This window comes from Zonotrichia leucophrys, chromosome 8, assembly GCF_028769735.1.
Source record: "Zonotrichia leucophrys gambelii isolate GWCS_2022_RI chromosome 8, RI_Zleu_2.0, whole genome shotgun sequence".
NCBI lineage: Eukaryota > Metazoa > Chordata > Aves > Passeriformes > Passerellidae > Zonotrichia > Zonotrichia leucophrys.
The window spans coordinates 6,820,653-6,847,318 of record NC_088178.1 but is presented as its reverse complement, the minus strand read 5'-3'; the positions used below and the strand labels follow the sequence as shown (position 1 = coordinate 6,847,318).

General features: G+C 44.3%; 1 long non-coding RNA gene across 2 annotated transcripts in view; it reads left to right on the top strand.

Moving 5' to 3' along the window:
• LOC135451064 (uncharacterized) overlaps positions 1–26,666 on the top strand; it is a 63,756-nt gene that overhangs the window by 21,479 nt on the left and 15,611 nt on the right. For both annotated transcript variants that reach the window (XR_010441206.1, XR_010441205.1), the window contains exons 2-5: positions 13,985–14,074; positions 20,111–20,194; positions 23,290–23,383; positions 23,525–23,625. This is a non-coding gene — a long non-coding RNA (uncharacterized LOC135451064). The remainder of the gene's footprint in view (positions 1–13,984; positions 14,075–20,110; positions 20,195–23,289; positions 23,384–23,524; positions 23,626–26,666) is intronic.

Here is a 26,666-nt window from a genome sequence, read left to right as displayed (position 1 = left end):
TCACTTATTTTGTTTTTATACAAATAAACATATATGCATGTAGTTTTTATACAACTTCAAATGAATGTATTTGCAAATCCTGGTCAGTTAGTAGAAATAACAAAAGCTGCTAGAAATGTTGCCATTTCAGTGGAGCTCCTGTAAACATTTCACCACTTCCTGATGTGTACAGATAATCTCCTGATTTTTGTTTGTTTGATTTTAACCTTTGGTTTGTTTTCAACCTTTCCTAGAATATTTTTAGTAATTTTAATGACTGTTCCTAGACTAAAATCACCTTCTGTCCCCATTTTCCTTAAATAAATTATTTCTGTTCCAAAAGAGCATCACAAAATAGATGAAAACAGGATCCAGTGCTTAAAGACTTAAGGAGAAGTGAAAGATTTGGCAAAGAGGTTGCTATAAAACTGCTTCTCAATTTGTGTTTTCTGACTCCTCTCCCAACTCTCCCTTAGTTTTCTATGAGATGCTCTGTGAGCCAATGCCCCTGACTTTTTCAGGTGAAACAAAGCTGCAGAATTGTCCTGGCTCGATTTTTACAGGCTCTATTTATTGTCTGATTTCTTATAATGAAGACGAAGATAAGACCAATAGTGCTTCTTGGTGTCTGCTGTTGATTTCAGATTGTGTAACCCAACCTGAGCAATGGCAGTGCTGCAGGATTTGGAAGGTTCCAAGCAAAAACTTCAAACTTTTATTGTGTCTGACGCAGTAAGATGGGAGGATTTATTATATGTACTCTCTTCTTGGGCATTGCAGTTTGGGGCTGAGGGTCCCTTAAAAATCTGCAGAAGAATGGATGAAGTGCTCCTTTCACTCTCCTGTGTAGCTTTGTATGATAAAACAACTGTTTGAAAGTGAACTGGATTGTCTTATGGGTCTTATATTCATATATCTGACTTTCTGAATATTCTATTTCTTGCATTTTTCCTTGCCTTCCCTCTACTTTTTTTTTTTGTTTGTTTTGGATGAGGCTTGCAGGATGATGTTTAGATCTCTTACATATTTTCCTTTGCATGTTTTCCTTTTGATGTCATTATTTTTACAGAAAGTATTGGACAGACAGTTGGGCAAGGACTTTTTGGGAAAAGAGAGGGAAATGAAAAAGTGGCAAACTGACATTTTTATTATCTTTGGGGGCAAGAAAAGATTTAAATAGAACATTTGCTAACATCTTATTTGATGCAAAACTTGATGTATTTCTCAGTGTGTGGAATCCTGCTTTTGTGGTAGAAAGCTTCCAGCTGAAGCAGCTCTTTGTGTCTTTTACATCACATATTTTCTCTCCACTTTGGCAACTGGACACAGTTCCCATCCATGGGTGCTTCAGCACAATTTCCATCTCCTCAGCCATCAGTGACTGAGCGTGACAGATGTCAGCCAGCAGAGCTCACTGGGGATTACTGGGAGTGACTGATCCCAGCCTTCCTTCTCCAGCAGGATTGGCACTGCCTTTAGTGCTCTCCCTGACAAAAACCCTTCCAGCCGACAGGGGCTGACTTCCCTCTCTACCTGTCACCATAGCAGGGCAATGAGGAAAAGCTTTTGTTCCTCCATGTCACCTTTCCATGGAGCCTTGCATGGTCATGCTTCCCAAGTGTCTTTAATAATGGATATGAATTTTAAACTGGAATAGTGGTGGGTGACACTGTGGCTTGGAGGTAGGGGAGGGCTGTTGGGCTATTTTGCCTGCTTATTTATTTCCAATTAAATAGAAATCCCATCTGTAATGGGATTATGGTATTTGCTGAGAGTGCCTGTGGGCTTTTAAAGCATTGACTTTCTGACATCACTGAAAATGGGAAATGGGATGCTGGCTTGCTGTGCTGAAAGGAGAATATCTGAATAACTGAGTCTTTAATGGGCTGGGCTTAGGATTGTTATCTGTAGCTGGGATGTATGCTAGGAATGGGCAGGGTGTATAGGAAGGAACATCCTGTGAGGATGGGCAGGCCACAGGGTCCCAGAGAAGCTGTGGCTGCCCCTGGATCCCTGGATGTGTGCAAGGCCAGGTTGGACAGGGTTTGGAACAAGCTGGGATAGTGGAAGGTGTCCCTGCCCATGGCAGGGGGTGGGATGAGATTATCTTTAAGGTTCCTTCCAACCCAAACCATTCTATTATTCTGTGTATAGGAAGGAAGAGAGAAAGAGGAAGAAAGTGAAAGAGATGAGTAGAGTGGGGAAAGAAAAAAGGAAGTACAGGAAAGGAAGACAAAGTGGGGAGAAATATCTTGTGCATTCCCTTGTTTGCTCAGGGCCTGGCAGCAGTGCAGTGCCTGAAAAGGAGCCTCCCAAACAATGCTCTGGGAAACAACAGCAAAGGAACAGATCTGAAGGTTCAGGTCACCTCAGCTGACCCAGTGACGCAGCTGGTTTGCCAGAGCTCAGGGATCAAAGGAGGCACTGCCTGCACAAAGGTCTCCCTGCAGGACCCCCGGGGACAGGCCAGGGACTGCAGCCAGGTGACATGCTGGGATTGAATCGAGCTCCTTGGGAAGCAGGGTGTCACTTGTTGCTTTGATTCCAACAGGATCAGGATCACATTTGTGCAGGTGCTAGAAAGAAATGTCATGCTCAAGAAGGTGCTGGGAGGGGGCATCTTGCTGGTCTTGCACTGTCTGCATTTTGGGAAATCAACTCCATGTCACAGTGATGGATTTTCTATGTGTGTAAAATAGAAAACTTCTTCTGCCTGCTGGCATCCAAACCCCAACAGTATTTGCCAATCATTAAAACAAATTGTGCTGCCAACCATGCTCGTAACTTCGCTGTCATTTGGCCTTTCCTTGGAAAAATGGAGACATGGATACCTGGCTTTGGAGCTCTCAGCTTCTGGTTTCATTCTAAGAGGTTTAGTTTGACCCTGTGCCCCAAGGCACCTGTTCTACAGAGAAGGAATTGAGGGGGAGTCTAAAAGCCAATCAATCAAGTGCTGATTAATGATGCTTTGCTGGGGTTGAGAAGGTAAATATGTGAGGGTGTGCAAGAAGGAGCATTATTTGAAAAAGTGTAATGTGTCTGCTCTAGTCAGCATTAGTAGGACCTGGTCCAGCTTTGGATGCTACATTTCAGGAGAGACATGCTGGAGAGCACTGGGAGGGGGGAAGCACTGAAGGTGCTCAGAGATCTAAGAAATACAGTTCTCAGGGCAAGGTTAAAACAGCCCCTATTCTCTCACTTTAAAAGTAATTGAAAGGAGAGTGGGACATAAATCTAAAAGCCTTAAAAGCTGCTGCAAAAAGAAAGGAAACAGTATGTCTTCTATGTCCAGAAGCAGACAAGACAAAAAAAAGAGACTAATTACATTAAGGGAGATTTGGGTTGATTTTGGAAAAGCATAAATGTACTTACACCTTGGAAACAAACCCAAAACACAGAGGGGACACATGGAATACCACAAGAGGATTTTAAGAGTAAGCTTGACAAGTTACTGGAAGCAACTGTATTGACAGAACTGATCCTATGGTCAGAGGCTAGATAAGATAGTCTCTTGAGGGTCCTGTTTCTTTGCTTCTTGACCTAATTTTAATTTTGTCAAGACAACTTTGAGTTTTGATCCTGGCTTCCAGAGCACGTGCAATTGCTTTGCACATTTTGTAAATGAAATTTCTCTGTTCTCACTGCAGTCACTGCATTAAGATGTAACTTTTAGGCTCACCCTAAATGATACAATCCTACTTGTAACACCCTTAGGGTCACACAGTGGATCTTCTGATGGCTACATTTGGAGAAAAACTCACATTTTTTCAGTGAGTTGCATATCTGTGGTTTGGTAGCTACACTCCAGGTGATAGTTCCCTCCCAGAATGTCCTGTGGCAATGTGCCTAGGGAAGGGAAGGGAAGGGACGGGACCTCTGTGGCTTCCCCTCCTGCCCCTGGACCACTCACTGCACCAAGAACCTGTGTGGCTTTGACATAACTTGCTGCCTTCTTGTCTCATATTTGTTTGTGCATGAGTTTCCAAGGGATTAAAGGCTGACTGAGGGATACATTACCTCAGATTTCCTTCAACCTTTTCTTTTTGAAGACAGTGGTATATTTCCTCAACACTCTGCAGGTCAAATCCTGTTTCATCAAGCTTAGGTAAACAGCCCATATCCCTGAAGGGACACATGCTGAACTGGGTTGGACTGGAGAGGGCACATTGAGTGAGCTGGGTGAAATAAAGAAATGGTTCAGAAAGGTCCTGGATGGGAAGGAGCAGAGTCCAAGACTGCACTAATGTTGTAACTGCACAGTGGTTGTGCACACTTTTGGGGCAAAGGCAGTAAAACTCGTGTTTTCTGTTCTGCTTTAAGTATTTAAAAGAAAAGATGAGTGTTTATATGTGCTGGGAGTGTGTCTGATTCAGACTGAAAAAAAAATCATGAGGAGGAAGGGTAGTGCTTGGGTGTCCTCCTGTCCTCCAGATTTCTGCCTGTCCAGTGTCCCCCTTGGTACTGGGTGTCTGCTCAGCTCTGTGTCAACAAGACACAGCCACTTCTCCCTGGAAACCTGCCAGTGAGACAGAAATTCCTGTTTGTGGATTCCTACCTTCTGGGTCCAAGCAGTTTCTTCTGAACTTGCTGATTTTGTGGCCAGGTTGACATTGGGATGTGGGTCATTCAAACAAATCAATTTCAGGTGGTTAAAAACATCAACAGCAATATTAGCACAAGGAGTAGGTGAAGTGTGAGGCTGAGGGAACACTCTGTGCAGCCTTGAGAAGGGTCACAGAAACAAGCCCTTACTAACACCCCCAAACTCTTGGTACTATTTATCTATTATACGCAAAACAAGTGGTGCTAGGTAGCACAGGGTAACCGGCATTGAAGCAGGTCCAATTTTATTTAGTAATCCATATTTTCCCATTCATCAGATATTCAGAACACTTTGCAAGTAGCTAACAACAAACTGCCTAAAACAATGGAAATGCAAGATTTCCATCCATCTCTCTAACTAGCTGGAGAGCTGCTTTATATAAACTTCTAGAAAATAAAATAAACTGGCTAGTGATTTGGGGAAATTCTTCCATTAAGCAGAAGAAACCATATTTCTGCTCAGTCTGCGTTCAACACAGAAGTATTTCAGCAGGGATAATCTATTTGTTCAGAAAGAGAAAATTTCTGATTTCCTCTGAGGACTCTGTGCTCATATTTCCCCTAGTCTCTGTGTAGACCTGTTGATGCTTACTCACTTGATTTAATAGCACTGCTTGCTATAATATGTAGGTGTTTTTATGGGCTTTATTATGTGCTTTTTGTATGTGTGTCTTCTTCTCCATTTCTTCCCAGAGTACAGCTGCCTAAGGAAAACCCTGCAGCCCTTCCCTACTGAGGGCTGTGCTGTGTCCTTAGGGCCACTCAGTTCTGGCATCCAGGCTGCCAAAAAGAAACAATTTCCAACTATCCTAGAAACTTCCTGCTGCTCCGGGCTGGGAAATGGTGCTGTATGTGTCACTGGAATGTGCTCTGCCTGTCCTCCTTCCCTTCAATCCTACAGCCTGACTGCCTTTCCTTGGTGTTTCCCACGTCCTGGGATGGCAGGAGGTCAGGCAGCCTCTCCACCAACATTTTCACTTGTATCTCATGTACATCAGTAAATCCACTGGGATCAAAGATCCCACCTGCTGCCAGATGCCTGAAGAGCTCAGTAGCATTTTCATGTCTGTTACTGTACAGTGGAGGTGTTTTAGCCCCTGTTTTTAATGCATAGAACACTCCTGGACAAGAGGCCTGTGTAGGTACAGAGTTTGTGGTAATTGGAGCCTCATCCCCAGTGGGTGCAGCAGGTGAGCAGCACTGACAGCAATGAGCCATGGAGTGCCCAGGGGCACTGAGCAGCCACCAAAGGGAACAGAGGGCACACAGGGGCAGGGCACCAACAGGAGGGGATAAAAGCTTGGGCTAAACAACAACAAGGGTGGCTGCTTGAAGCCTTCTGAAGTGGTAAGGTGTTGCTCTGTATGGGTTGAAGCTTTCTGAAATTGTATGGGGATATTCCGTCTACCATGGCTGTCTCAACTGTGACAGGTCTGTGCTTAGGCATGCCTGAAAATCCTCTGAGGAGGAGCAGGGACTGGAGTCAGCCTGCATACAGAGAAAATCATGTGGGGCAGAGCTGGCTCTGCCTGCACCAGAGAGGTCTGTGCCAGGTTCTGCCAGGACAGGGAGATGTTACTGGGTGTGCTTTAGTGTGACCAACTGCTGGCAGCATAGTTCACGTGGAAACACCTCCATGGCTCACTGATCATGTTCTGGAGTGGCTATCAATATGTAAACCAAGCCTGACTTGTACTTTGAATTGCTCCAAAGGAGTTCACCAAGACTGCAGTGGATTAAAAATTTACTCTTGTAGAAGTATGACACATTATATAGGCCACGTGTACAAGTCCAATAAGGCTGGCAGACAAAATACATGAGACTTTCAGTCTGATGAAATACAGCAATATTTGTTGTGTTAAAGAAAAGCAACTCAGAAAACTTTTCCTTTTTCTGAGGGGAAGTGAACTGTTGCAAAAATAGAAATGTAATTAGTTATATAAAGATATTCCTTTTATACATAAGTACAAATCTAAAGTACTCTAAGCCTTACAGAGGAAATCCCTTAATTGGCAGATAGAGCCTTTACCACGGTGTTGGGTTTAGCTGTTATGGAAATACATTGATAGTAAATCTCCATTGATAGTAAATCAATATTAACAACACCAATGGAAAATTTTCTTCACTGTTCCTCTGAGATGCAGGTGGGTATGAGTTCAAACCCATGGCAGTGGGCACCAATAGATAGAAAAGCCCTACAGATGGAAAGTGGCACACAGCAGTGACACACAGCCTTGGTGTGTGTTTCCTTAGGGTTTGTAAGGCAGGATGGCCTAAAAGCCTTGGGACCTGTTGCCAAGACTCATTCTCAGTAAAAGCTATTCCCTGTTTACTGGATCTAAACCTGTAGAGATGCTGGAAATTACCCCTGGGCTGGGGCTGGAGTGAGGATCAGGCAGACCCTTGTTGGGAACTCACTTTGAGTTAAGGCACTGACAATTCCAGTGGGCTTCTCCTGCAGACCAAGTGCTTAGATGGAAATGGCCACACTGGAAATGAATCCTCACAAAACACAAGGGAAGTGTTTCGGGGCCCACTCCTGCATTCCTGAGCCTGAAAATTCAGTCTAAGCCTGGCAGCAGTGCCCCTGCAATGGCACAATGAGACATTTGTGCATCTACTTTGAGCAGAGGCAGATGAAAATCGCATTTTAAAAGCCTGCACTTTTATAAAAAGGGTAGAAGAGACTTGGAAGTCAGTATCTCTTTCATGTGTTTGATCTGAAGTCAGTAAGTCATGGACTTAAATCCTGTGTGCAGCCTTATCTTAGCTTTTTGGGATTTTTGTCTGTCCCTAAGGAGCTTGATAAAGTGAGGGATGCCAGCACAGGGCACTCCTGCTCAGACCTTTTCTACTTTTAAAGGATAAATAGAAAGAAATAGAGGTATGTGTGGGAGTTTTAGATCTTACAGTACTAATGTCCTCAGAGGAAGAACAAACAGAGCTCAGGCAAATGTTTGCAGATTTATTTTAGTGACCTAAATGAAACTAGAATTCCAAGCAACTGGCCCTGATTTATTATGTTCATAATATAGTGAAGGCTTTTTCTCACAGTAAATGTTTTCTTTGTTGTATTGATATAAATGACTGTGTTGGTCCCAGAAGGAAAGTATTTTCAGAGGCTGATGGTTTCTCTAAGAACAGTGCATTTCAGTCTCTCAAAGGGTTATTCTGCTGATAAGCCAGCCTGGCTTTGGGGACCAATTGTTAGTGCAGTTACAGCACAGGTCCAGAAAAATTGTCCATGAACAATTTCTCTGAAGTGATGTTAGTGGAATTTAAACACTGTTATTGAAGGAGGAAGGCAAAGAACATTGTGATTCATTGTCTATCAGTTACTTAGAGCTGGAAGGATACACTCAGCACAGATTTGGGGGAGATTTGTTGTCCTTCTCTTCCTGCAGTAGGAGTTTGCAGTTTCCAGAGAAGCTCCAACTTTAAAGATGCTGGCTAGAGAGTGGGCTGCTGCTGATCTTCTGTGGGAGAGCTTTCCATTTGGGATTGCATTTTCCTAACTAGAGATACAAGCAACTCAAAATAGAAAGAAATAAATAACTTAATGTTTAGAGCCTGGGGCTTTTTAAAATGATTGTTTTTGTCCTGGTAAGACCTTTCTTTTCTGCTGTTGATGATTTATATTATTATGGATTGCAGTGTTAATAATTTGCAAGATTACCTGACAAATGGAATAGATAGTTCAATTTAACATTTTAGGAAAATATCAAAACAAATCAACATTAGAGACTTTGACACACAGGGTCACTGATTCCTCTGCTAAAACTGACAACAAACAAATGACTCATGCTAAAATGCAACAGCTCAATATTTGGCCAGCTGCTCCAGCAGTGTTACAGAATGGATGTCAGTGTCCCTAAACCTGTGGTGATATTTTTCCCCCTCTCATCCACGTGTAGAGTGTTGTGATTTGGGTGAGAATTACAGCTTTTAGTATTTTAAAAACCAAGACAAAACCCAAACCCCACATAAGGCCCAGCACAGGCTGCCCAGGGCAGTGGTGGAGTGCCCATCCCTGGAGGTGTTCAAGAACCATGTGCATGTTGGACATGGTGGTGGTACTGCCGGCAGTTGGACTTGGTGATCTTAAAGGTCTTTTTCAACCTTAACAATTCTATAATTCTATGATTCCCAAAAAAATGAGATCAAATCCCACTAGGATTGGAAGTGATACTCTGAATTTTGGCTTCTTTGCAGGCTTATTCTGTGACATTGATCAGATTTCCCAAAGGGCTGTGTTCCCTTTAGGGTTCACAGTGGTTTGTGTAAATGTGAGTCATGGCTTATGGTCTTCTCACTAAAATCCACCTTTGGAGAAGAGGGGACTGACAGGAATCCAAGAGGAAAAAGCATTTCCTGGCAAGCAGGTGCCTCTGGATGCTTCAGTAGGTGTGCAGCTCTCATTTCCACCTCCTTTCTCAGGGGAAGTCCATCAGGGGAAAGTGGCAGCATTGGCACTTTGCTGTTCTCAGGAGAAATATCTCCTGTAGCAGAGTGACTGGGCTGGGCAGAGGTGCTGGTTGGGCAGGACTCTGCACCTGCTCCTCATCCTCTGCCCATGAATTGTGCCACGATCCTTCATGATGCATTCTGGGCAAGATGCAATTTCTTTTCCCCCTCTAAACCATAAAAAAGACTACATTTTCAGGGGCATCTTCCTTACTTGGACATCTATACCTTAGTTTCACTACTAAGGCCAGTGTTTCACCAGTCACAAATGGAAATGCTGTGGGTACGTGAAACTCTGTTATAGAGTCTAATCATTGTTTAGAGAGTGAATCTCTTTGAAAAAAATCTTTAGGCTCAGGATCTGAGCATCACAACACAATGGTAACTGGCTGTTGCATCAAGCTATGGATCCCACCTGGTTTAAGGACAACAAGTAAACCTGCAACTGCACAGGGAATCCAGCTGAGATGGGTATGGACTCTGAATTGAGAAGGGTTTTCCTGCTGCTTGTGCGAGGCTATCATCCAGTGTTGCCATGGTGGATACTTGTCATTTATAAGCTTGTTGTAGTAGTGATGAGGATTTGTGCCAGATGAATTCCTTCTATATTCAAGTTCCTCAGAAAAAAAAATGATGTTACATGCCTTGTTACTCATCCCTTTTTGCCCTTGGGTAGGACTGTGCAGCATCAACTGGTTTTTTAGTCCTTGTGGGAATGATTGATGGGCCATTGAATCAAATTATGGATCAAAATTATGGATCAAATTATGTTCCTTTGAAATGGACACCACGAAATTCTGGAGGCTGAGCTCTCCTCAGTATAATACCCCCACAACAGCAGGATTTTCCTGAACCTCTGTGTGCATGCTGAATCTAGAAACAGCATTAGGTATGGCCTAAATAACCAAGATTACCTCCAGCTGCAAATCTGGGCTTCAAATCTATTCCACAGATTGGTCTGAGTTTCTCTCTTGCAGCCCTCAATTGTATCAGTCCTGCTGTTGGTGCTGTTCTGGAAATCAGGCAGGGTTGTGTTTATCCTGAACTTGATCCAGTTTTTGTGTGGCCCTGGGGGATAATGGACAGCAGATGATGAGTTAATTGGTAGGGCATGCCAGAGCACACTTCTGTATCAAAGCCAAACCAAAATGGCCCTTAAAGGCCACCTTCTGCTACCTTCTCTGTTTTGAAGCCACATGAGGTGTGTTCTAAAGATCCCTGACAAGAACTTCCTCTTTCCATGCCTTCAAGCTGGCTCTGGGAGCACTTCACACTTCTGCTCTCTCACAGGGCAGGAGCTCCTGTTTTCTCTTCATCTTAAACCCAGCAGTGGGGAACTCTATTGAGTGCTGGGACTACAGCAGGAGGCAGAAAAATTGAAAATTGCCACATTTTCCAGGAAAACTTGTGCATCTGGGCACTCAGCACAGGGTACAAATGTGCTCATCCGTGTATTCCATGTCCAGATGGGAACACAGAGACATGGCCAGCTCCATGTACTGCTTAAGAGAAGGGATTCGAAGTGCCACAAGAGGAACAATATCATTCACTACCTTACAATATTCTGGTACATGAGTATTTTGATACACTTAAATTTAAGGGGCAGTTCAATTCAGTAAGTGTCAAAGAATATGGCTTCTGAACTAGAAACTCTTTTGTTGTCTCCTTTTCATGATGCATAATAAAAACCATAGACACTATTGAGCTTAGATTGAGGCAGTGATCTTCCAAATATACTACTATATAACTCAATAAAAGAGTGTTATATTGGAGCAAGGCTAAAAATTCACTAGAACAAGGATGAATCTGATATGTGACTTTATTATGGTGATACATTACTGATATGTACTACAATTTAGACCATCTTTTTTCCCTGTGGAGTCACACAATTGAAAAGAAATGGAAAAAGGTGACTTTTTTGTCACTTGTATAGTAAAAGCTTTAAAGCTTTGTGCCAGCCAGCTTTCTGCATTGATGATGAGATAATTTGACACTGGAATCTTGTATCAAGCAGTTCAAGGGAAACAGTGATGTATTGGCATTGCTTGAACTCAGTGAAAGACTGGGTATGCATCAGTATCTACTATATTTATATATCAGTGTTTGAACTCTGATTCTTCACAGTGATGAGCTAAAACCAGACTTTATACCAGAAGCCCAGCCTAAGCTATTCCTGCAACAGCATTACCTTACAATTCCAAATTCAGCTTTAGGTCAATGATCTAGTCCCTGTGATTGCCGGAAAACAACTAAAACCCAACCCAGAAGTAAGAGAAAGCCCAGAGAAGAAATTGAACTTATTAGAGGGAATTTCAGTTGAATGGCTGCTTTACAGAGGGCAGAATAATGAAGATAAAGTTGGAGACCTGTGAGGACTCTTTCTGGAGTAGTGTTCAGACTTAATCTTGCAAGCCCTGGGACAAGTAAATAATCCTGCCTCACATACAGAGCGTCACCTGACGTCAGTGAATGATTTGCAGGGGAAAGGATTACTCACAGGACTAAGGGTTTGTACATTTACTTTAATTAGTCTCTCTCTGGTTTTTATTGTTGTTTGTTGGTGGAGTTTTTTTGTTTTTTTTTTTTTTTGTTTTTTAATTGTTTTCAAGTATTAAGAATAACCTTCCCTGTATTTCTGCTTCCACACCCATTTTGGTCAACATAGCAGGTGAAATACATATAGTGGCACACAAATTTATGGTGCATTTAAATTCTGTGTAATTATAACAGCTGTTAAAACCATTCCATAAAAGCACACAGTCTCAAGGGCAATGGCCCCAAGTGCTCTCAACATCCTGGATGAAGCAAAACTGAACTTCTGTTAAACAAGTTTATACCCTTTTTTCCCCATCTCAAAACTAACTGCAGTTCATCCATATGAAATCAAGAGAAATCCAGGTTACTAGACAGCATAAATGAGAGTGATATCTAAGATCTTGATATCTAAGATCTACTAATAAGGAGGAGAAAATTACAAAGGGACCTTTGTGGACCAGTTTTGGTGTGAATTTTAAACCAGGGACCAGAGAAGGCCTTGCTAAAGTAGGATCAGTCTGTTGTGCAGGAGTCTGCTTTACAGACTGAGCCTCTGTCAGCCTGGGGGTACATCTGCATTTGCAACATAACTATTGAGTGGCCTTGGTCCCAGGAATGCCTTATCCCTGTGGGACACTGTCTGAGGCTGTGCTGGTAACATTCAGATGGATACTTTCACTGGAACAGTGTGAGCTGATTTTGGATGTTTCTCTGGGTGATTACAGTCACCCTGGCTGGAAGAAAGGGCAGAACAAGACCCCATGCTTTCTTATAACTTGTGGGAAACAGATTCCAACCAGGATCAATTGGAGGTGAAATATAGTGTTTTTTTAAGGGTATTTAGTTGCTCTACACATCACAAATCATGAAGAACTAGTTCTGAATAAAGTTCTGAGGCAGAATGCATGCTTAATTCTTGAAAGAAGGGAAAAACCCCACAACCATATATATTCAGAAGTAACTGGAGAAACAGGAACCCTCTGAATGGCTCTGGTATGTGGTCACCTTAAAGTCACCAAAATCAAACATTGAAGTAGCACTGCCAGGATGAGTGAAAGGAGAAGAAGAAATTGCTCTTTATTTCAGAGACCAGCAAGCTACTCAGAGCAATTTAAGCCTCTGTCATATCAAGACTGTACTGTAAAACTGTGGTAGAGGAGAGCAACCCTTGGAAAATAACCCCAAACCTATCTGTTCCAATCCAGTCATCCATGCTGGAGGGGAACCATACGAGCAGTGTGGGAAACTTGTGCCTTACACTGACTTCTAACAGACTTCAGGTCCTCTGGATGGATGACCAAAATCCTTCAGAATCTGCCCCCAGGCTGTGGATGAACATGACCCTTGTGTCATGTCACAGTTCATTTTTGTCTTTATCAATAACTGCTTCTTTGCCCTTTAAAAATTGTTTTTCAAAACCTTTCTTGTGGCCTGCTTTAATATTTTATTTTCAATTTGTGTTTTGCATTTAAGCTGCCAGGGTGTGCAGCTTCCTGTTGTCTTCATTTGACCCAATATTTGTGATCTTTCTAAACATGTGGGATGGCAATTGTGCAAATGATGTGAATTTCTCTTGGTTTTCTTTCTTCCCTGTCCTGGCTTAACCTCTCTGTGTAGTGCTTATTTGGAGACTATAAAGGGAAAAAAATGGTACATTGAAATTTTGTTTTCAAACAACCTGTAGGACATCAGATATGCTGTTAAACTCCTTGAAAACATGAAGTTTATTAAACAACTTTGAAAACAACAGGTACAGACTGTCAGTGTTAATGTTTTCTTGCTGGTTAAAGTCAGGGGCTCAGAACTTCTAGATACTTCCTTATCTTTGACTACTCTGCCAGCATCATGCATTTGTATTTAAAAAATAAATAAAATTCCTACTGTAGCAGGAAATGAGTTTTCTTATCAGATCAGGCAGGTGAATAGCCCTGCTTTTAGCATGGTTATGCAAATCCCTGCAAAAACTCAAGGAGTAAAGAAACTAAAGGATGCCAGAATTGCAGTGTTGTACAGAACAATTTTACAAGTATTTGTGGAAGGTATTGTTGTACCTTGTGAAGGAAGACACCCTTTGGGCTCAGCAGAAGGAAAGAAGCCTCTAAGTTCATGCTTTGGGTAACTCAGAAGGCTGGAATGATTATACAGAGAGCTTCAGCTCCTGTGTTAAGATAAGAATGGCCAGTTTGTCCAACAAGATGTTCTGTGGGTTTTTGTTCTTCCTATACTGCAGTCCAGAAACGTGATCAATAAATAGGGATTTGTTTTCTTGTAATTTTTCTACTCCTGTAGAAAAGCTTGCACTGGATTCTACCATGGCATAGATTTTTATGTTTGGGGTGTTTTTTCCAGCTTATCTCAACCACTAAGTAAAATAAAAATAACAACTGTTTCTTTTTCAAAACAGGTTCAGCTGCTAGAAAACCAACCAATCAATCCTTGGGGCAGGGCATGAAAGGGACAACGTACCCTCATGGTTGGAAGAAACCAAAGTCAGGTGAGGGTGATCCATTGCACTCTTTTCCACTCAGGTTAATTTCCACTCTCCATGACTGTTCTTATTGATCCTGGTTGTTCACTGATGTCATTTGCTGCTATTCCTTCCTTTGTTCCAATATTTATACATGTAAATAAGGGAGGATTAGATCTTTTCCAGCCCTTGTTGGTGGCCAGGCTTTGAACTCCCAGCCCAGCCAAGGGCTGAGCCACTGCTGGAGCTCCAGCACTGATGGCTGCTGTCGATGGCTCTGCTCAGTGTTTGAACACAAATCATTAAGTGGTTTATTAGCCCTTTGCACCCTGCTAAACAAAAGCTGGTGTGTTTGCCAAGCCTTGCAGTGCAAGTTGTTGTGTGTGCCCAGTCATCCTTATGCTGCAAGCAGAATGGCTGCAGTCTGGTTCCTAAAGGGCACCTTGGAGGCTCTCACAGCCCCTGCCTTGGGCCTGCTAAAGAACATGAGCACACATTGGCATCTATCTCCTGCTCTCCAGGTGTCCATGGACATCCTTCTGGTTCCTGCAGGGCCTGGGCTGTTAAATTACCCCAGTGTGCTGTTCAGTCCCTCACCTCTTGGTGCTCACCTGTGTCACCTGTGACCATTGCCCTGCAACCCTGGCAGCCAGAGCACCTTCAGGTGGGATGCAGCCAGCATCCCTCCCAGGGCACATGGAGTGGGGGACAGGGGAAGCCATTGCTGTTGGGATGGGAGAGAGCTTCAAGCCCCTCCAGTGCAGCCCCTGCCATGGGCAGGGACACCTTCCACTGAACCAGGGTGCTCCCAATGCTGTCTAGCCTGGCCTCCTGCACTGAGGACATTACAGGAGGTGCCTCTGCTGTGCTGCTGCCCAGACTGTGCCTTCCTCAGGCTGCCTTTGCTCCTCACACAGTCAGGGATCAGGCAAATCTGGGCTGCACTTGGACCTTAACCTCTTCAGGGCTTGATAACAGAGCTGAACCACTGTTAAGAAACTGCAAGTTAATGCCAATTACTTTCTCAGGTATTTACCTTGCTGGAGATAACCTGAGGTTATTACCTGAACTTGCTATTTTGACTTTTCTGCAGCAAGATGGTGCAAGTTGAGCAAGATAAAGCAGTGTATTATTGTACTGATAATTCAAAGTACAGCAGTGCATTTCTTTTTATCCCACTTAGGATTGCATAATAATGCAGCATAGGCAGGAAGTTCCTTTTTTTTTCTTTTTGAAATCTTTCTCACTGCATTGCAATGGAAGTTATTTGCTTTCAAAACTGTAATAGCAACATGTATTTATCAGTTGACCTTGAACTTCATTTTTAATGAATAACAAAAGTCAACAGAATACTGGCTCTTGATAATCTGTAAGAGACATCAAAAAAAGAGAAAGGTTAGGTAAGGAAGGCACATAAAATCAGGTAATAATCATTAAAGAATCATGTTATTGCTGTTTACACTGTTACTGGGAGCTAAACAGAGTTAATATTGCCTTTCAAACCTTCCAGAGCTAAGTCTTATGGGGTTTTTCTTAACTAGAGTGAAGGACAAAGATAAGCAAAGTAGAAAAAAGTCAAACTAAGGTCAGCAATTTAGGCCAATATAAAAGAAGGCAATTCAGCAGGAGAACAGCTGAACAGCACGTGCTGGGGGAGGAAGAGGATGTGCCAGTGAAGAAAGGAGAAAAACATGGAAACGTTATCAGAATTGTTTGCTTTATAAACTTGCTGCCCATTTCTTGCTTCCTTTTCATAATGTAAGTCTGGCTGGTTGATCACTGCACATGGTGGTTGCCTGTGGCTCTGTTCCTGTACTTGACTGCATTTTTAATTGTCAAGGGCACCTACAGCAGTCTTCAGGCACTGTTTTGGGCTGTTGCTGCAAACCCAGATAAACACGAGTGGAAGTTCCACTTGGAAAAACTCTGTTGCTCACAGAAAGGGAATTTTTAAACTTCACTCTTGACTAAGGCTGAGAAATTATCTCCGAGTTTGCATTCGGCAACATTGCCTACAAGTTACTTATCAAATCAGGGAGCAAGGGACTTGGAACAAAACGTACTTAATTAACTTTGACTACAGAGCTGATATGTAAAGCAAGCTTATCAAAGAGCAAAAATACACTTTTTATACAACCCCCAGGAAAAACCTCAAGCAGACACCATGTCCAGGAGAAGCAGTATGTGCAGATGAGCTGTGGCAGGACATTTGCAGAGCCCCTGTGCTGGGCAGTGAGGACACAGCACAGCAGCCCCTGGTGACCCTGTGTGCATGCTGTGCACTCCCTCTTCTGGATAGCTTGGAGTGCTTGTGCTGGTGGAATTTCCTCCCTTTGCTAAAAGCTCGGCAGGGCTGAAGTTACAGTGCTGCTCCTGGATTGTGGTGAGGAGCAGAGAGGCACAGCGAGCAATAGGGGCTCTGGGAGCTCCTGGGGGTCCTGGTACAGCCACAAGCATGTGGGTTGTTATCAGTTGTGTGGAGGCTATGGCAACACAAAGGGCACCTGACCAAGCCTGAGCAGGTGCTTTCAGAACCAGCATTTCAGTGCTGACCACATCAAAACCAGAAAATCTGGATCTGACTGCTGTGGGCAGCCTCTTCCAGTGCCACGAGTCACACTGCAATAATGGCCTGAATGCCCTACATGCCAGGCATCCAAACCTTTGATCACAATTTGAGCTCTGCAGCTCAGACTCATCACTATGGAAATCTGATTTTTGTTTAGGAAAGCAGCTGTGACCTTGCAGTTGGGTCACCTAAAAAATATGGGGCATGGCCTCGTCCCCACCTGTGCCCCTAGCTGACCCTAGGCATGTCATCTGCTCTTTGCTTCTGTAAAACAAGGCTGACAACATTTCTGATGTCGTGGGAGGAAAATGAAACCTCATAAAATCACAGAATCATGGAATAGTTTGGGTTGGGAGTGACCTTAAAGCCCCTCCCATTCCATCCCCTGCCATGGGCAGGAACACCTTCCCTTATCCCAGGTTGCTCTGAGCCCTGTCCAACCTGGCCTTGGACACTTCCAGAGATGGGGCAGCATGGCTGGGGTAATTGGGTATCTGGCATTAGGAGCCTTTAACAACTTTGTCAGACGGAGAACCTAAACTTCCATATGAAATATTCATTACCTTTATTTATTTTGCTTGCTCTGGTCAGGGAGGGTTCACAGTATCTCTTCTTGTAACCTCTGTGCTGTCCTCTCACCTCTCCAACCTCCACTAAGCAAAAAACCCCAACTCTCCATCCTTGCACTGCTTCTTCCCTGGAGCAGACTGGTAAGGATTGCCTAATTAATTCCTTAGGGCTGGAGAATATACCCACCAATTCCTTTCCCATCCAGATAGTTTGGACCCTTCCACCCCCAAAACCTTTAGCTTCCTCCACTCTCAGACCTCCAGAAATCTTCAGTCTTAACTGAAGAAAACAGAATTTTGGGATAATCTGTTTGGTCCCTTCCTTCCCACACCCTTTATGAGTGGGTTTATAGCTATATTAAGGCTTATGAATCTTATATGCCCCCCAAACAGGGAACCCATTGGTAGCACTCTATTTTCCAAGTGTAATTAAATCCTCAGTGTCCAATTGGAGCCATGGAATTTCATTGCTAAGCATTGTGCTGCTGACAGAAGAGAATGCTTCAATTTGAAGCCCATGAGATTTACAGGAATAAAGTAAAGCTTTGCTCTAGGTTTTCAAAAGCCCAAACTCTGCCTGTGCATCCATTATACATGAAAGAATGATTAAACTACCAAAAAAAAAAATCAGATATCCAATCTTTTGTATTTTGGCTGCAGGCAGTTCAGCTCTGTCTGGTTGAGTGCACGTTGTGTGTTCTTCCTTTGGATACACAAAGAGCTCTAGGTTGGGGATGAAAGGGGCAGGGGGCTGGAATCACATCAGGCTGTTTTCCCTCTGTGTTTGGACAATGCAAGAACAGGCTCTGCACACACAGGAATCTCTGGGGATCATCAGTTGCTGTAGGCAAACTCAGTCCCCCATTGTTCTGATGCAAAATTGGAAATATTGGTTCATAATGTGTTGAAAGGTTTCTGTGCATCCTGAAAAAGTATGGAATCATCTAACACGTGAGCTTGATTTTTATTGGGGTATATATATCCATCCTCTGCAGCTGGCTGTCAGGCCTACCTAAGCCCATACAGCTTCCCAGCTCAAGAAATCCATGATTTGGTGAGGGTTACTTTGGTGAAATCAAACTGTTGCTCACCTGCTGCTGATTAATTTACCTGCAGTGTATCTGTATAAGCAGAAGCATTCAGTATTTTTAGCATGGTAAGAATTTCTACAAGCAGTGAAAGCACCAGGCTCTGAAGAATCAGTGAAATGTTTCTACCCAGATCAGTGCACCTACACTGGTGTTTGCAATGCTTCATGCCCTACAGCTAGAACTGATCCAGTGGAGGGTACCTGAGTGGCACAGCTTGGGGTCCTGCACATCAGCTGATGTGTCTGGAGAGATTTGTGATGAAATCACATACTATGGACCAGCAAGTCTCATATATTTTGTATTCTTGTACTATGCACTAGCAAGGCTGCATCCAGGTATATAAAGATCCCATATTCCAGAGTGCAGAAGGGTCATTTCCTTGGCTTGTTTGTTCTTTCAGCTGGTCTTACTGATCCATAACTCACTGTTCAGCCCCTTGTTCAGGTCACACTGCAGGCAGTGCTGTGGTTGTGTAAGGCTGCAGTTCCTCATTCCCAAAGCTCCTCTTCCCCAGCCCCTTCCCTCTGTCACGTACATCCCAGCCTTGACACAGCAGGAATGTCACATGGTTCTGGATGTGCACACCTGTATCCCTGTCCAACCAAGCTCATCCCCAGGCTCACATTCCCAAACAGACTCACAGAGGCCTGCAGGGCTTTCTGACATTTATTTCCCCCAGCTACTCCTGCACAAGTGTTTATGGGTGTCTTGCACCAATGCTAAGACAAGTGTTACACGTGCCAGCCTTGAAAGGGTTTGGAATCTTTTCCAACAGACAGCTGGGTTTGTTCCAGATTTACCACTACATCTTGCTTATGGTGTTGCCTTTTATTAAACTGTTTTGAAATATTTTTTAGTTTTGCTCCTGAGCTGGATTTACTATGTGCACAGGTAACAAAAGGCAAGGAGAAAAACAACCACAGCTCCTGTCAGTCAGACATGGGGTCTGTGCTCCCAGTCACACAAGCCATGGTCACAGCTGCACATATCATACACTGGACTTAATTCTCCTGTACACTCTGTGACTTGAAATTATTTCTCCCCTTCCTGCTCACCCCCAAGGATTTCTGTTTTCTTCACTCAGCTCTGCCCATGGCTCTGCCCCCCTTCCTGAGGACAAGGCAGCCTTTAGCCAAACCATCAATTGTGCAAGAGAAGGCTGGTGTGAATGTGAAACTCTGCTCTGGATCCAGCCTCTCCCCAGTGAAACAGGCTGCAGATTTCTCCTTACACCTTCAGGACCATGTCAAGAGTTCTTCAGGCTCTCAGCACCTATTTTTGTAGTTTGTGAAATTCATCTTGAAAACGAGGGAGTTCCCTGCTCCCTAACACAGAGAGGAGCAGTGACTTTCATCACCCTCAGCTGCCTGAGCACTCAAGTGACCTCTCCTAACATCCGAACAGCTGTGAGAGGAAAAACAAAGCCCTCTTGCTGAGGAAGGAGGAGGAAGTTCAGGCTGTTTATGTGTAGTTATGGTTTCCTCTGTTTTTTCCTATTTTGTGTTGTGCCTGTTGGTTTTTTTTTTAAGTTGCAGAAAGCAGACTTTGCAGAGCTGGCAATAATACTCACTGAATATGCTGGAAAATGCTGTTATTTGTTTTCTCAGGATTCAGGCTGTTCTAGCATATTTCTGAAATCTGGGCTTCTATAAGGGGTCTGTGAGAGGCCCAGGATATGTTCTAAAATAGAAACAGAACAGAATTGTACAGTGTGTAAAATGTTTTGGTTGCTTGAGTGCTCAGAATTTAAAGTGGCTTAAGCCATTTATAATTATCACACCTATTCTCACTTTCATTCTTTTTAAAGGATCCATAGAAAAATGTCTTCTTGCAGGTGCAATCACTAATTCCCTACATGGAGGAGAAGGACTTCTGCAGCCCATTGCTGCAGTAAGAGCTGGCTGCTGTCAAGATCAGTGTAAGCCCTGCATCTTATGTTCTTGTTTTCAAGCTCAGGTCTTCAACCATGTGGTTTTGGTGTGGTTTTTTTTTTTTTTTTTTTTTTTTTTTTTTTTTTTTTTTTCCAATGAAAATAGAGATTCCATGTTCAAAAAGCTGGGAACAAGTGAAAAGCAAGAAAGTGCAGCAGCTGGAAGGTGTAATGATACTGGGGTGTTGTAATACTGTTTGCAGCATGTGTGGGGGAGGATGTTGAGACACTCAAGGGGAAGAGACAGACTTGATCTTGCTGAGAGCAAGAGACAGAGAGGCCTGGTGTGTGCACAGCCAGCACTGCTGAGCAGCCCTGCCAGGGTAAAAACCTCTGCTCTGTGGCTCTCTGTATTCTGGTTGTAGAAAGGATGTTGGATAAAGAGCTCAGCACTCAGGTGAAAAACCAGAATGGTTTTACAAAACTGCAAAACTGCTGCCTGTGGGAAATACAGAAAGCCTTGGGAAATGCCCTTGGGTACTACACCCCCAGTCCTCATCTGGAGAAATTCCCTCTGTTCTGCCACTGTCTCCTGAGCCAAGAGCTGAGTAATGATGGCTTGAGGCCATCCTTGAGCTTTGAGTTCTGGGTGTTGGCACAATGTCAGTGGGGGGAGTGTAGGGCAAGTTTGCAAACTTGGCTTTCAGGTGACCTAAAACCATTCTCCCATCTATGAAATAATCTGTCTCTTGAGTGATTTGCTTGGATATCAGTTAAGGTAAGTAAGATCCCAGTAGTCTAATTCTCTCCTTTTAGTGACTGTTGGAGTTTAGGATTCTTCCTCTTGTTTCTTTCTTTTCTTAGGGAATTTTCTCCCATATGTTGCTAGAAGACAATAACGACCCAGGCAAAAATAAGTTGCCCAGCTCAGGGAAGGAGGGCATCTGGCTGCACTTCTCTTATGTGAGGGCTTCTCTAGGTGGAGGGGGGCAGAGATACCCCGAGAACTGGGCTGGGGAAAAGGGGCTTAGGCAGCTGCCAACTTTCTCTTGAGCTCTCAGCACTGCGAGGGGAAGGAGGCTGCGCTCGCTGTGGGAAGAATTCGCCACCACTGCGGGGTTCTGTCCTCTGCTGCCTTCTGCCGTGAACGGAGCTCTGCACATAGAGCAGCTGCTGCACTGGGACCTTGCTGTAAACACCCTACCTCACCAAACAAAGAACCCTTCACCATCTGCCGGGGCGGCTCAGGGGAAATCCTGGTATTCCCGAGCCCCTTTGCCCTCTCTCTGTGCCCTGTCCCAGAGCCGGGCTGTTGCTACCCAGCACACCCGGAGTTATTCACGCCATTGCAGCCATGCAACCCCTCCCTGCCGGATGGCTCCAGCTACAGCTGCAAAGGTTCTGGTCCATCCCATCTACCACCCTGGGATTTTGCTCATTCCTGTTGTGTAATTAAATCTCCTCTATCCCAGCCCGCCATTTCCCGTGTGCTCGCCAAGGGGCGCCCCCTGCAGGCCGGGGGAGCCAGCGCAGGCCGTGCCCGGCGGGAGCAGCAGCGCCCCTGTCGGCTGTGCCCGGAACTGCAGCACAGGGACATTGCCTGCAGAGCGGGAAGAGACTTCTTTGGGGTTCCTGCTTTAGCCTTGATTTCTTCTCTTTCTTGTTGTTGTTTGTTTGACTCGTTGTGCATGTACATTCTACTAAAGAACTGTTATTCCTTTTTCCATATCTTTGCCTGAAAGCCCCTTAATTCCAAAGTTATGATAATTCAGAGAGAGGGAGGTCGTGTTCTCCATTCCAAGGGAGGTCCCCACCTTCCTTGGCAGACCAAACCAAAACAGTGACCTAGTAACAAATTAGGAGATCTTTTGAGATCATGCAAAAGGATTTTATTACCCCAGTGGTCATAATAAAGCCTTTTAGCAGAAATGGAAGGAGGCGACCTAAGTCAGAGCTGTCCCAGGGTCCCTGAGCTCCATGTCTCTCAAGGTTACATCTGCAGTGTTAATAAAATCACAGGATCAGAGAGTGCTCTGAGCTGTGAAGACCCTAAAGATCATCACATTCCAGCCCTCTGTCATGGGCAGGGACACCTTCCCCCAGAGAGGTGTATGTTTCCTGCACAGGGTAAATGAGTCCCATTTTCCATATTTTAGGGTATTATTTTCTTGAGGTGGATACCTGGATATGTACTTTTGGGAGATCTTGGCTATTTAGTGCATCCTCTCATGACAATGTGTATCTCTTTGGCTTAGAAGAGAACTGAAACCAGGGTTCACCCTGTGTTGGTTTTGTGCTTGCAGTTGGTTTTGTGCTTGTACTTTCCTTCTCAGGGAGTGTTGGGGAGATGTTTACCACAGCTGTGGAGTTAAAACACAACCCATCTTTGGATACAAAGCCAGTGACCTGGAGCATTACTGTACTCTTGAAAATGAATCTGCAGGCTCTGAGGACTGGTTCTGTAGTACTGATTGCCCTCCTTGTATTACATGTACATGCTCTCAAACAGCATCTGCCTCTGGTGTTGGAGCTCCAAATCAATCTCTGATCTCTTTGAGGGGTGAAGTGCACCTGGAGGGTTGTGGAATTGTACTAGTGTTGGTGTAAGCCAGGGATTAAAGCACTGGCAGGAGTAAGGCTGTAATTCTTAAAGCTGCAATGGCCAGACTATTATTTTTCCCTGGGGATAATCTGAAAGAAAATAACTGTTTATGCTGGCTTTGGAATGTTTCAGTCCAGTCCCAAACCACTGACCTCCTAAAAAGAAAATATGTCAACACTTCCCTGAAAAAGGCCATTCCCCAGGCATCTGCTAATACCAGCCAGTTTGCCTGAATGTGCACAAATAATAAATAAAAAGAGCCACAGGTCTGGTTGAATCACAGAGCAATTAGGAACCTTGAATGAAGGCTTGCAGATGCTACCTTTGCAATTTATGGTTTGCACATTCCTGTTCCTGCACTTCATAAGGACTAAATGAGAGGATGAGGGCTGTCAGCATATCCTGCTGGCAATAATATTCAAATATCCTTACTTTTAAGAGCTCTATTTTGAGTAACTGTTTAAATAGTGAAAGAGAGGAATTTCATGCCTTCTTGTTGAATCAGCAAAGCCTTGAAATCTCCTGTTGCTTTTCTCTTCAGTTATTTATAGCTTGGGTAGTCTCCTCCCCAGCACTTCACTCTTGGATCCTGTAAATCCAGCTAAGAATCATGCAAGACAGAAGAATTCATGATGGTATGAATTATGAAAGCTCTTGAACTCAAAGATTTAGACTTGCATTGCCTGTGTCACTTTGTTGCTTCCTCTGGCTCCTGTAGCCTCAGTTCTCTCTCCAGCCTGACCCAAGAGGTTTCCTCTTTCCCTTCATCCTTTCAGGTGTGCTCCTGCTGCTCTGTCCTGCTGCAGCTCCTGGCAGCTTCTCCTGCAAGCCTCCTTGTTTAGAGAAACAAACAGCCATGGATTCTGCTCTGCCCTAGGTAAGTGGGCAGAGAGAATATTAGTTGGAGTATTTAAATGTTAGTTGCAGTATTGACAGCTTCAACATATTGGAAAGGAATAGATGTGCAAATGGAGAGGTGCCCTCTGAACTGTGCTTGCTCTTAATCCTGGTGCTATGGAACTGAGGATATTTGCTGTCCATGGCATGTGGTGGCTGCCAGAGTGCTGAGGAAGGGCTCAGATTGGTTGCCTTCCTCCTGAAGGCTGCAGGAGATGTCAAACCAAAGAAAATGGAACATAACACAGTCCTCAGAACTGTGTGGCTTTTGTCTCCCCGCAGAAACCATCACTGGGAAAGCACTCCATGGTTTAAGGCAGCAGCAGGATTGCTGTGCCCTTGCTGGGTTATTTTGCTGCTGCAGTGGAAGGAAAGGAGTGGAGTGTGTAGGGCAGGATCTGCCTCTGTTTTCATAACTATTCCTGGCAGCTGGAATTGCAGTCCGGGTCTAAGCATTTCCTTTTGGTTTTCCATACCACCTCCCTCTTCCCACCTCAGGGTGGAAAAGGAGGCATTCCTCAGCCACTGAATACCAAAGTCCAGTTTTCTATTAAGCTTCTGTGGTGGAATAAAAGCTTCCAGGAAGGAAGCACAAAGAACCCCCATGAGGAACTGAGGCAAATCTGGCAGTATGGCTCCAAGGCTTGGAGGGATGGGCATTACACAGAGCTCTGCTCCTGGAGATCAGGAGTCAGCACTTCAGTTTGGGCTGGATTTGCATGTGCAAATTATTCACTAGCACTTTATTTTGCAGATTCTCACATGGTACTTCTAACAAAACACAGAGCAGCTCCTCTGTGGGTGTAGGAGCTTTGTTTGTGTCTCTCTGATCTCTTGGTACATACCTGCAAATAGAGGTTTAGTTCCAGATTTTGTGTTTCCTTGGCTACTCACAGCACTGTTCCCTAACCCAGTGTTTCACATGCTTTCAGGGTGATACAGCAATAGGCAAATATTTTACCTTAATCTACTAAACTACTAATTTAGAAGTAGAAAAACACCAGCTTCTGGGGTTTAGTCACTGCAATTTTCCATCTGTTGTCAATGGTAATTGCAGGGCACAGAACGCTTGATTGGCAGGGGCAAAAAAGCTGCTCATTCCATTTCTTATTTATCAGAAATTAAAAGCCAGCTTGCCTTAGTGTATGACATTTGTGAAGGCACAACTCTGGGGCAGCACCAAGCTCTGAGTCCCCCAGCTGGCACAGAGCCCTCTCAAGGAGCTCTGGTGATGCAGCTGATGGAATCCTCACCTTGCAATAGCTGTGCCCCAAACTACCTGTGCAGCTATTCACATACTCCTACAGATGGGTCTTTTTTCTTGTTTTAAAATGCAAATACATCTCCATTTAAACAGGACAGAGCCCAAGTGTTTCTCCAGAACTTGGAAACCCCGGGACTTGGAAACCCCAGTACTTCCCAGTCTGGGAAACAATATTTACTGAATTAGAAACTGTGGGTTTAAGGATGAGATGGCTGGTACCTAACTTAGGTACTAAAGATTGTTAATTTGATTTAGGAAGGGAAACAGCTCTTCACAGAGTGCACCAGGAACTTGTACAACACCCCAGTTCTGCTCCTTTGCAAGTGAGCTGCATTATTCATATTTCTTACAGTGTTACATCAAATGTGTTGGGATAAGCCCTGCTGTATTTGTCTCACAGAAGGTATTCCTAAGGGAGCAGGGGAAGGAAAGGGGCATTTCCCTGTGCACAGTGTGTGCCCAGGGCTGTGTCTGAGGGAAAGGGGCATTTCCCTGTGCACAGTGTGTGCCCAGGGCTGTGTCTGAGGGAAAGGGGCATTTCCCAAGTATTTTTACCTTGGAAGTGCTGTGTACATCTCTCATATTGCACTTCCCACTCTGCACTGCACTAAACATTTCTCTCATATGGCTGACACATAGCTTAACAAATCATTCTGTGGTATCTGGGGAAAAGCAGGTCAGTGGAATTGCAGAGATTGAGGATCATTTCCATAATCTTCATTAATCCTTTCCTTTGAAGTAAAAATATTCCAAATGGCAGTAAATGTCCTTACAGGATTTTGGCACCAGCAGCCAGCCTTGGGTGTCTTTGCAGTCATTGCTGCATAGGAATAGATAGAGGTGAATAATCTGGAGCAGTGGGTTATAGTTCCACAGGGACAACAAATAAGAAAGCAAAACAATGTGTTTCATGAGAGCCTGTCAGGACCCTCTTGGGAATTTTCTGTAAATAGTGCCTTATTTCTCTCAATCATCTCTACAAAAATACAAAATCCAGTAGGGCTGGTGTATAAAATCCTGACTAGTGAGAATTATAAATGCTGATGATAAATACAGATGCTCTGAGGGCTGGAGCTCCTCTGCTCTGATGCCAGCCTGGGAGAGTTGGGGGTGTTCACCTGGAGAAGAGAAGGCTCTGGGGAGACCTCAGAGCTCTTCCAGTGCCTAAAGGAGCTCCAAGAGAGCTGGAGAGGGACTTAGGATGAGAGATGGAGGGACAGGATGAGGGGGAATGGCTTCCCACTGCCAGAGGGCAGGGTCAGATGGGACCTTGGGAAGGAATCCCTGTGAGGGTGGGCAGGCCCCGGCACAGGGTGCCCAGAGAAGCTGTGGCTGCCCCTGGATCCCTGGCAGTGCCCAAGGCCGGGTTGGACAGGGCTTGGAGCAACCTGGGACAGTGGAAGATGTCCCTGCCCAGGCAGGGATGGAACAAGATGGGCTTTCAGGTCTCTTCCAACCCAAGCCTGTCTGGGATTCTATAATAAATGCTGTTTCTTTCTAGGAATGGGCATAATCAGTAATTAGGATCATTTAGGGTCTGTGGGATGAGAGGTGCTGTGTTGTGATGGACAGTTGTGCATGTTTTGAATAACTGTGAGAACCCCAGCAGGAGGAAAGGGAGCACCAGCCCTTTGGCCATTGCTGTCTGTGTTCATGATTTAGCTGCAGCTGCCTGCCAGGAAAAGCAAGCAGGGTGTGAAGGGAGGGTCAGTATCCTCTGGGACACCAATTACTGCAACTGGTGATTGATAGCCAAA